Here is a 10,499-nt window from a genome sequence, read left to right on the forward strand (position 1 = left end):
ATTACTACGGAATTAATGGTCTCTAATTTAAAGGGTTATTCCAATTAAAGTCAGAACTGTTTTAGGGGCAGGAACACACAACTTTTGGCCACAGTGACTGGCTCATCTTCAACTTAATAAATAACTCTTCTTCTGTTTTACTGCGTAATACACAGCGGAAAGTGGCACAATGGGGGGGGGGGGGGGGGGGGGGGGGATGACATGCCTTGAGCTGGATTACTCTGGTGTATGTGTGTGTGTGTGTGTGTGTGTGTGTGTGAAGGTGGTTTCAAGCCTCTGTCCAGATTCTGTCCCTCCCCTAGTCAGTGAGATAACATTTAACCGCTAGTATTTAGGCTCTCTGGACAGTTTACACATCAAACAACATGCCGCAAAAACAGTGTGTGTTCATGTGTGTGTGTGTGTGTGTGTGTGCACGTGCTCTTCGAGTCTTTTAGACCATGTGATACTAAAACACTATTTTTACCTGCAGGCTACATTTCAAGTTTGCTGAAAGTGCAGTTTAGGCAACGAAATATCTCTAAAGTCAAATTCATGCAGGTTGGTAAGAAACTATAATTGATTTAAAAACTGGAAAATCACCATCATACATCACACATTGATGCACACAGCAAAGGGACTGGTAATGAAGTTAAATGCCCCAGAATTGATATGTTTTGTTGTTATTATTTTAGGTATGACTGCAAATTTGCTATTTTTGTCCCCTCAAATAGCAAGAACACATACTTTGTACAACAATGTTGATACTACTGCTCTCTACACACCCGGGATATACAATATTTTCTTATGGGATATACAGTGGAGGGGGTTTCTGTGCTCAAATAGTTGTAAACCATGTAAAAATAATTCTGTAAATTTCAGAATGGAGGGAAAAGTGTCATCATTCAAGCCAATGACAGGTTTTTCTATCAGTTCTAGAAAGCAAGTCTACTAACAAATGACTGCATTCTCTCCTCTTTTTCTTCTTTCTGTCCTCTCATAGGTTTGAATCTACGTGTGTTTGTGTCTGTGTGTATTTTGAGTACTGTGTGTGAGCAATGGATAATAAAAGCATAAAGTACGCCCATGTTTAATAACTGTAACTGATGTGGTTCTTTGAAATGTTTGCGTGTGTGTGTGTGTGTGTGTGTGTTTGTGTGTACCCAGTTTGTCTGAATGTGTCTGCATCATGGGCTCAACCCTCCGAGGAACCCCTGAACACACACACACACACACACACATACACACAAACGCACAAAAACACACACATATACACTCTCAGGTCAGATGTTGGTCACAGAGTTACTCAGCACAAAAGTTAAGCCTTGGCTGCATGAGCAGTCATCACACTGGGAACAATGCCAGGCACACACACACACACACACACACACACACACACACACACACATCAGCCTATCTTGGGCCTCAACCAACCTCACTTTTTCCTATTAGGATTAACAGAGGGAGTATGTGTGTGTGTGTGTGTGTGTGTGTGTAGGCCACTTGCTGAATGGACAGAATGTGCCTGTGACATCATGATGAGCTGTCTAGTCAGTTGAACTTTGTGTGTGTGTGTGTGTGTGTGTGTGTGTGTGTGTGTGTGGCAGGGCAGTGGAAAGAGATGTCATACCACTACACAGGAAAGGAGAAGAAAGTCGTTTATGGGAAATAGACAGCCGTGATTCAGATATAGGACAAAGAACTTTTAGTGACCTCCGCCCATCCCTCCTTCTATCAATCAGACGTACTAATTTGAAAGTCATGAAAACAAACTGTCATGGAAATAATACCAAAATGAACAAATGAATTTTGGTGGCAGTTATATCAGCAGACACAAAGCTGATTTGCCCTGCAGCAGTTAAATTGAAGAGAAAAAAACACACATCAGGCATGTAACTGATGTTTTAATAATTCACTTGGTAGCCAACAGTTGCTGTATAATCACTTCAAGTTCAATTCAAGTTCAATTGTCCCAAAGGGAAATTGGCCATGCAGTCAGGGAAACACAAAGGTAAAAACGACATGGAACGAACACTGTAGATAAAAACACATAAAACACATAAAAAACATTTTAGCATCAGAATCCCTAAAATTAGCTCATTTACCATTCATAAAACAGTCCAGTGCAAAAATGCAGAAGAGCATCGTTTTATCGCCTTATGAGCCAATTAAGCTGGGAAATATGGAATAAGTTATAATAAGAATTCATGTTGTCCGGCCTCTAAACGGTCACATATCTGCAACTCGGGTATTGGAGAAATTGTATCGTAGAAATCTTTGACTCTTTGACCCAAAGATTGCGATTGGAGCATTTTCTTTCTGATTCGTCTTATCATTGTCCAGAGAGAGAGAGAAAATGGTAACAAGTGTGAATGTTACAGCGGATTCAACTTGTAAAACTTAATGTAGACGTGAAAATCCGTTCGGAAGAATTTCAGTTACACTTGTTCAGCGATTCATGAAAAAAACAATTCAGCAGAATCAGAATCAGAATCAGAATCAGAAATACTTTATTGATCCCGGAGGGGAAATTGGGTTATGTTGCAGTTGCTCACATTCTAGAAGAGATATATGTATGTAAGCATAGAGAAATTATAAGAAAAATAAAAATAAGAAAATAAGAAATATGTAAAAATATGTGCATTACACTACAATATATAATAATAATAATATAGAAATAAGAGAAATAAGAATTATGTACAAATATGTGCATCAAGCTACAATATATACAACAGTGTAAAAAATTAAATAATTAAATAATTATTGCACAGTTGAATTATTGCACACAATTTTAAAAAAAAAAGAATGACTTGTTTTTTAATCTGTTGCCAGAATCTGCTTTGTTTGTGTTAGTTTATGTGCTAGAAGTGATTTTCAAACTGTTCCTCCATACAGTGGAAGTGAATGGAGAGAGAAGAAAACACAATTCTCCAATCATCTCTACCGGAGCAAGAGATAACAGATGATTGATAAATTGATGATTTTGGGGTTATATCATGGCCAGGAAGCTACTTTCACAACACTTGAACAGCTTAATGCCACTGTCTACCCTCGTTTGAGTGACAGACCTGGCAACCAATTGAATTCTTACCCGATTATAGCTCATTATTCACCTCCATCTCAGGTTAGTAGACCGTCCCCTTCCAGCCACAGTTGGATTGGAGGTCCAGCTGGCCAGGCTAGTTCATGTGTGCCACCTTGTAATTAGGACAGGATCCTCCACCCTCCAGGTGCAGTCTTGTCTGATAAAGGATTTGGGTGTCAGGACGGTCCTGTGGTTAGAGACGCTGTCCCATAAGCTTGCGTCCTTCCATCTCCCCCCTCCATCCCCTCCTCTATTTTCACCCCTCCTTCCCCTCAACCTGCATTCTCTCCCTCCATCCCTCCTCTCCCCTCCCTCCCTCAGTTGTATGACATTCTCAGCTGCTGCCGCGGTCGTGACGGGTCGTCCCCCTCGGAGACCTGTTTGAACTGTTTTAACTGCACCTTTCTGTCCTATACACTCCACAGTGGGTAACGACTCAGTTGTGTGTGTGTGTGTGTGTGTGTGTGAGTGTATGTGGAGAGAGAGAGCGAGAGAGAGAGCAAGATCGTGTGTTTGAGAGAGATGTTTAAGTTTAATGTCAGTGAAAAATTGCCAGTAGTTTCACACCTGTAAAAGAACATGTTAGGATATAAAATCTCTCTCTCTCTCTTTCTCTCTCTCTCTCTGTATTCAGCTTCTCTATGCAACAAAGAGCAGTCCAGTCCCACTATCTGAGTCCACACCTAACGAAAATGCAAAATATAACATGTATGCACACACAAACACACACACAGGCACATACACACTGTACACACACATGCACGCCATGTATTCACTGTGATGATAAGCAATAATTTTGCATGTGCGTGTGTGTGTGCGTCCCTGACAGCACATGCAAATCTGTATTAGTCATCCATACAGATAATATATGAGATGGAACTCAACAGTGTTTGGTTCCATAAAGAGAGAAAAGGGAAGAGAGAGATGAACTGATGACATGGTAAAAAAGAAATAAGACAGTTACTACAGTATATTCTGGGTATACTGAAAACATTACATTTTAGGAATTTACATGGGACCCTAATCGCTTTTGGAATGAATGGATCGATGAACCACACATCCCAACACTCACACTCACATAAAAGGAGTTTAAGATCTTGGTATTGTGCTATATAGATGAGCAAACAACAACTGACACACAGACACATACATACACATACACACACACACACACACACACACACAGTCCAAGTGGAATAGGAATTTCAGATGTTCCCAGCAGTTATTCTGGTCAGACTCCAACCGTTGGAATCCCAGACATCCACCCGGTCCTCATACCTCCCCCCCCCCAACCCTCAACCCTCACCTCTAACCATGCACAGCACCCTACACCCTGCACCCACAAATCACACCGGCCCTTCTGACAGCATAGAGTAAAATAGAATAGAATAGAATAGAATAGAATAGAGTAGGACCTTGCTTCCAGAAACCATCTTACTCTCCACTGGCTTTTAATGGATGAACACTTAAATGCTCCCAGCTCAGCCCAGACCAATTTATTTGTCTAAGTTAAATGTTGATATATGAAGGAGAATAGAATATAACATAATAGAATGGAATAGAATAGAATAGAATAGAGTACAATAGAAGAGAAGAGAAGAGAAGAGAAGAGAAGAGAAGAGAAGAGAAGAGAAGAGAAGAGCATGGAATAGAATAGAATAGAATAGAATAGAATAGAATAGAATAGAAATGTAGGTGCTTCTGAGAGGGAGTGCTGGGGTTAGTCAAGACCGGTGTGTCTCTGTATGTGTGTGTGTGTGTGTGTGTGTGTGTGCATGCGTGTGCGTGTTCTTGGGGTGGGAGGGTACAGGAGTCGCTTGATATCCTTGCTTGACGTTTGACCTGCCCAAACCTTCACACTTCAAACAGGCTACAGCTCAATGAATGCATGAGAGGTTGCTTATACACAAACACACACACACACACACACAGTCCACATAGGTCAGAGGTCGTTTGAGGTCAGAGGTCATGGCGAGGTGTGGAGGGGTCTCTGCTCACTCTCAGCTGCCTGACTGCCTGAATAGAATGACCCTGATGGCTATCTCTCTGTCTGGGATTATTATGTTGTGTGTGTGTGTGTGTCTGTGTGTGCATGTGTGTGTGTGTGTTGGAGTGGCTTGTGCTCATTTTTGACACAGAACATCCATTTGACATTTGTGAGACCCAAGCCTTCTTAGATAAAATGACCATGACCTAGGTTATGTTGGTAAGATGATGCTCCTGATATTTGACAGCTTTGGACATGTTCACAAACTGGCTGTTAGGGCCTTACTGACTGCAAGTCCATCTAAAAACAGCCAAACAACTATTGGGTTCAGTCTCTGCAGTAACAGTTGTCTGGATCGTGTGGCAAGACAATGACAGTACATTCTGTATCCTTACATGTTCAAACCTCTCATGTGGAATTTACTGGATTCAGATAATGCATTTAAAATATCGCTTGTCATGTGAAAATGTATCTCCAACATATAAACTTTTCAGGAACTAAGACAAAAACAGGCTTGTTTTATAGCTTCACCATCTGCATTTTTCAAATTTCCAAAGGTTTTTGAAAGTCTTTCATAAGCACCATGAGCCATAGAATTTATTCCACCCATAGAGCAGCATGTAATCCTTCAAATTAAGTTACAACATGAAAATAAGCAAAGTTGGAGTTACATGGTCTTCACATGATAACAAAATGCAATTCCTGTATGATAATTTCATCATTTTGCATTGCGTCAATTCAAAATAAATGAAAAAAATTACTGACATGGACTGATTGCAATGCAGGATTGAATTTATTTTTTGCAGAGGGAATTTCAGTCCTTCTCTGTTTCCTCGGCTGCACAGCAGCAGCTGCAGAGTGTTTTAAACAGCCGGCGGAAGAATCGTCGGACTCTCTTCTTCTTGGTCTTTTTTACCTCTGAAAAGTTAAAGAGCAAAGTCAGTGCCTCAGTTCATCTTGGTGGAAGTAGTCATTAGCTACAGTGTGAACGGACCTGATGAAGAACTCCTACCTGATGTGGTGTCAGAGGATTGTTCCACCTCCTGCTTCTGCTCAGTGCCAACCAGGCTGCTGCTCAAGCCTTCCTGGGCTGCAGTAATGGCAGGAGCTTCAGTTGCGAGGGTCAGAGGAACCAGAGGAGCTTCAGTAGGGAGGGCAAGAGGAACCAGAGGAGCTTCTGTATGGAGGGCCAGAGGAGCTTCAGTAGAGAGGCTCAGAGGAATCAGAGGAGCTTCAGTAGGGAGGCTTGGAGGAATCAGAGGAGCTTCAGTAGGGAGGCTCGGAGGAACCAGAGGAGCTTCAGTAGAGAGGCTCAGAGGAATCAGAGGAGCTTCAGTGGGGAGGCTCAGAGGAACCAGAGGAGTTTCATTTTGGAGGCTCAGAGGAACCAGAGGTGCTTCAGTAGGGATGCTCAGAGGAACCACAGGACCTTCAGTAGGGAGGGTCAGAGGAACCAGAGGAGCTTCAGTAGGGAGGCTCAGATGAACCAGAAGAGGTTCAGTGGGGATGCTCAGAGGAACCAGAGGAGTTTCATTTTGGAGGCTCAGAGGAACCACAGGACCTTCAGTAGGGAGGCTCAGAGGAACCACAGGACCTTCAGTAGGGAGCGTCAGAGGAACCACAGGACCATCAGTGGGGAGGCTCAGAGGAACCACAGGACCTTCAGTAGGGAGTGTCAGAGGAACCACAGGACCATCAGTAGGGAGCATCAGAGGAACCAGAGGAGCTTCAGTATGGAGGCTCAGAGGAACCAGAGGACCTTCAGTAGGGAGGCTCAGAGGAACCACAGGACCTTCAATAGAGAGGGTCAGAGGAACCAGAGGAGCTTCAGTAGGGATGCTCAGAGGAACCACAGGACCTTCAGTAGGGAGGGTCAGAGGAACCAGAGGAGCTTCAGTAGGGAGGCTCAGATGAACCAGAAGAGGTTCAGTGGGGATGCTCAGAGGAACCAGAGGAGTTTCATTTTGGAGGCTCAGAGGAACCACAGGACCTTCAGTAGGGAGGCTCAGAGGAACCACAGGACCTTCAGTAGGGAGCGTCAGAGGAACCACAGGACCATCAGTGGGGAGGCTCAGAGGAACCACAGGACCTTCAGTAGGGAGTGTCAGAGGAACCACAGGACCATCAGTAGGGAGCATCAGAGGAGCCAGAGGAGCTTCAGTATGGAGGCTCAGAGGAACCAGAGGACCTTCAGTAGGGAGGCTCAGAGGAACCACAGGACCTTCAATAGAGAGGGTCAGAGGAACCAGAGGAGCTTCAGCAAGGAGGCTCAGAGGAACTAGAGGAGCGTCTGTAGGGAGGCTCAGAGGAACCAGAGGAGCTTCAGTTGGGAGGCTCAGAGGAACTAGAGGAGCGTCTGTAGGGAGGCTCAGAGGAACCAGAGGAGCTTCAGTTGGGAGGCTCAGAGGAACCAGAAGAGCTTCAGTGGGGAGGCGCAGGGGAACCAGAGGAGCTTCAGTATGGAGGCTCAGAGGAACCAGAGGAGCTTCAGTAGGGAGGCTCAGAAGAACCACAGGACCTTCAGTAGGGAGCGTCAGAGGAACCACATGAGCTTCAGTAGGGAGCATCAGAGGAACCACATGAGCTTCAGTGGGGAGGCTCAGAGGAACCAGAGGAGCTTCAGCGGGGAGGCTCAGGGGAACCAGACGAGCTTCAGCAGGGAGGCTCAGGGGAACCAGAGGAGCTTCAGTAGGGAGGCTCAGAGGAACCACAAGACCTTCAGTAGGGAGCGTTAGAGGAACCAGAGGAGCTTCAGTAGGGAGGCTCAGAGGAACCAGAGGAGCTTCAGTAGGGAGGCTCAGAGGAACTAGAGGAGCGTCTGTAGGGAGGCTCAGAGGAACCAGAGGAGCTTCAGTTGGGAGGCTCAGAGGAACTAGAGGAGCGTCTGTAGGGAGGCTCAGAGGAACCAGAGGAGCTTCAGTTGGGAGGCTCAGAGGAACCAGAAGAGCTTCAGTGGGGAGGCTCAGGGGAACCAGAGGAGCTTCAGTATGGAGGCTCAGAGGAACCAGAGGAGCTTCAGTAGGGAGGCTCAGAAGAACCACAGGACCTTCAGTAGGGAGCGTCAGAGGAACCACATGAGCTTCAGTAGGGAGCATCAGAGGAACCACATGAGCTTCAGTGGGGAGGCTCAGAGGAACCAGAGGAGCTTCAGCGGGGAGGCTCAGGGGAACCAGACGAGCTTCAGCAGGGAGGCTCAGGGGAACCAGAGGAGCTTCAGTAGGGAGGCTCAGAGGAACCACAGGACCTTCAGTAGGGAGCGTTAGAGGAACCAGAGGAGCTTCAGTAGGGAGGCTCAGAGGAACCAGAGGAGCTTCAGTAGGGAGGCTCAGAGGAACCAGAGGACCTTCAGTAGGGAGGCTCAGAGGAACCAGAGGATCTTCAGTAGGGAGGCTCAGGGGAACCAGAAGATCTTCAGTTGGGAGGCTTGTGTCCTCTTCGAGGCTCAAATCTCCATCAAGGGGGGTGGAGTTCATGGCTCCATTCTCTACAGCTGGCTGAGTGGAATCACCTAGTTCCACCTGAAGAGGGAGAGAAACTGTTTTTTACTCCACAGTATCTTATGCTGCTACTCCATCATACTTATGCGCAGGTCTTCTTACCTCTGTGTGTTTCTGTGGCTCAAACATCACACAAATTTCCCCCACTGTGACGTCAACGATCCTGGTCAGCAGCTCAGGCTCAAAGCGGTTCAGCTTCTCCACCAGGAGGTCTGGTGTGAACTTCTCTCTCACCTTCTCCTGGATAGAAAGGACCTTCTCGTCCCGGATAGAGCGGGAGAAGGCAGCCTGACAGTCCATGGAGGTCAGAGAGGCGGAGAGCTTATCCTGAACGGCCTTGGTGAGTCCCACAGCCAGGTCGCTGAGCCCCAGTGAGGGCATGACGCACGAGAGGCTCGCCGGATGAATCCAGAAGCCCTGCAGAACTTTGGGCACAACCAGCATCACCACTTCCTCTGGGCCGAGGAGGCTGGAGCCGGGCCGCTGCTGCTGCTTCTCCATCAGGCTCCCGATGGCTTTGTCAGCCAGACGGATGATCTGAGGGTCTCTGTCAATAAGAGATGCTCAAAATGAGTTGAAATACACATTTTCTTTAATCTATCTCATTAAAATTGGCTGCTGCAAAGACCAAATTTCCCCACTGGAATCAGGTTCAAGTTTCATCTTATCTTATAAATGTGACTTACTGAAAACAAGGACTGTTGACTTCAGGTGAGTTGAGCACCATTTGGGCTTCAAACTCAATGTCTCTCATTTTCATGCTGATGTTCACCTCCCACACCTGAAACAAGAAATGCGGCATTAACATTTGACATATTTACATGATCAATCTAGTGTTATGTGATCATTTAGTCTGAGTCTTTTCATGATCATGGTCTTACCAGCGAGAGGAGAGGCTGGACACTCTCATCAAAACCCTCCAGTTCAAACCTCCACAATCTTCAAATAGAAAGAAGGGTCATCTTAACTGTTGCTCTATTTTCTTCTCATTAGAAACAAACTATCTTAACATGTGCAGAGTTGATGATAGAGTGGTGGATTGTCTGATTGTGTCTCAGTAAGTCTCACCGCTCCCTGAGAGATTTCTTGCCCCGCTCCACCAGCCAGTCAGTCATGTCCTCAGCTGTCGGCTCAGATGGGAGATGGTTTTGTTGCTGAAGCCTCAACAACTGCACCATCAGTTTTTTCTACAACAGAATGGACAACATCAGATGTCCTCATGTATAAGTATAAGAGACACTTTTCCAGAACTTATCAGGTGTTTTGTTTTGTGTGGGCCTGAAACAAAAGTTGTTCTTACTTGTGACAGGTAATATTTCCTCTCCCAGCAGAGCTGTACAGTGTCTGTGTATATCGGCACATAGAACAATGCCTTCGAAGGAAATGAAACAATGTCACTCAAAAGCCTCTTATGCTACATTTCAATTACAGCTCAAAATCTTTACAATTTAACTGCAATAAATGCTTACATACCTTGATGGGTCTATAGATGACCCTTTCTCCTTCAATCCAGTCCATGGATGTTTGTTACTGGATGACAAATCAACAGTGGAGAAACAACAATCAAAGGTACAACCAAATGCACAACTACAGAGTAGACGCAAAAGCACTCAAACACAGTTGATACTGGTGGCTGAAATGAACTGAGGGTGTTCAGGGAAAGGTTTCTGTGGAGGATGGAATGGACTTATTGTTGAGTCACTGGGAGTAGAATTCAGCTCTTAATGACAGATAGATTGTGTTTTGGTTCAGCTGTTAAGGCAGAGATGACCAGGGAAAATAAATGTCTGGTCAAATATGATGATCAATTATTAAAGATTAATTTGATTGATTAATAAAGCAGTTGCCTTAACACACACTTAATCTCTTAATCAAACAGGAGAATCTTTTTGCAAGGCAACACTTGAATAGATGTTACTCCTGTGTTTTCACTTGGTTAGTTGGTATTGGG

The sequence above is a fragment of the Centroberyx affinis genome, unplaced genomic scaffold (genome assembly GCF_046629955.1).
Source record: "Centroberyx affinis isolate AG114_WGS23_722 - 3 ecotype Tasmania unplaced genomic scaffold, CSIRO-AGI_Caff_v1 ptg004020l_1, whole genome shotgun sequence".
Classification (NCBI taxonomy): domain Eukaryota; kingdom Metazoa; phylum Chordata; class Actinopteri; order Beryciformes; family Berycidae; genus Centroberyx; species Centroberyx affinis.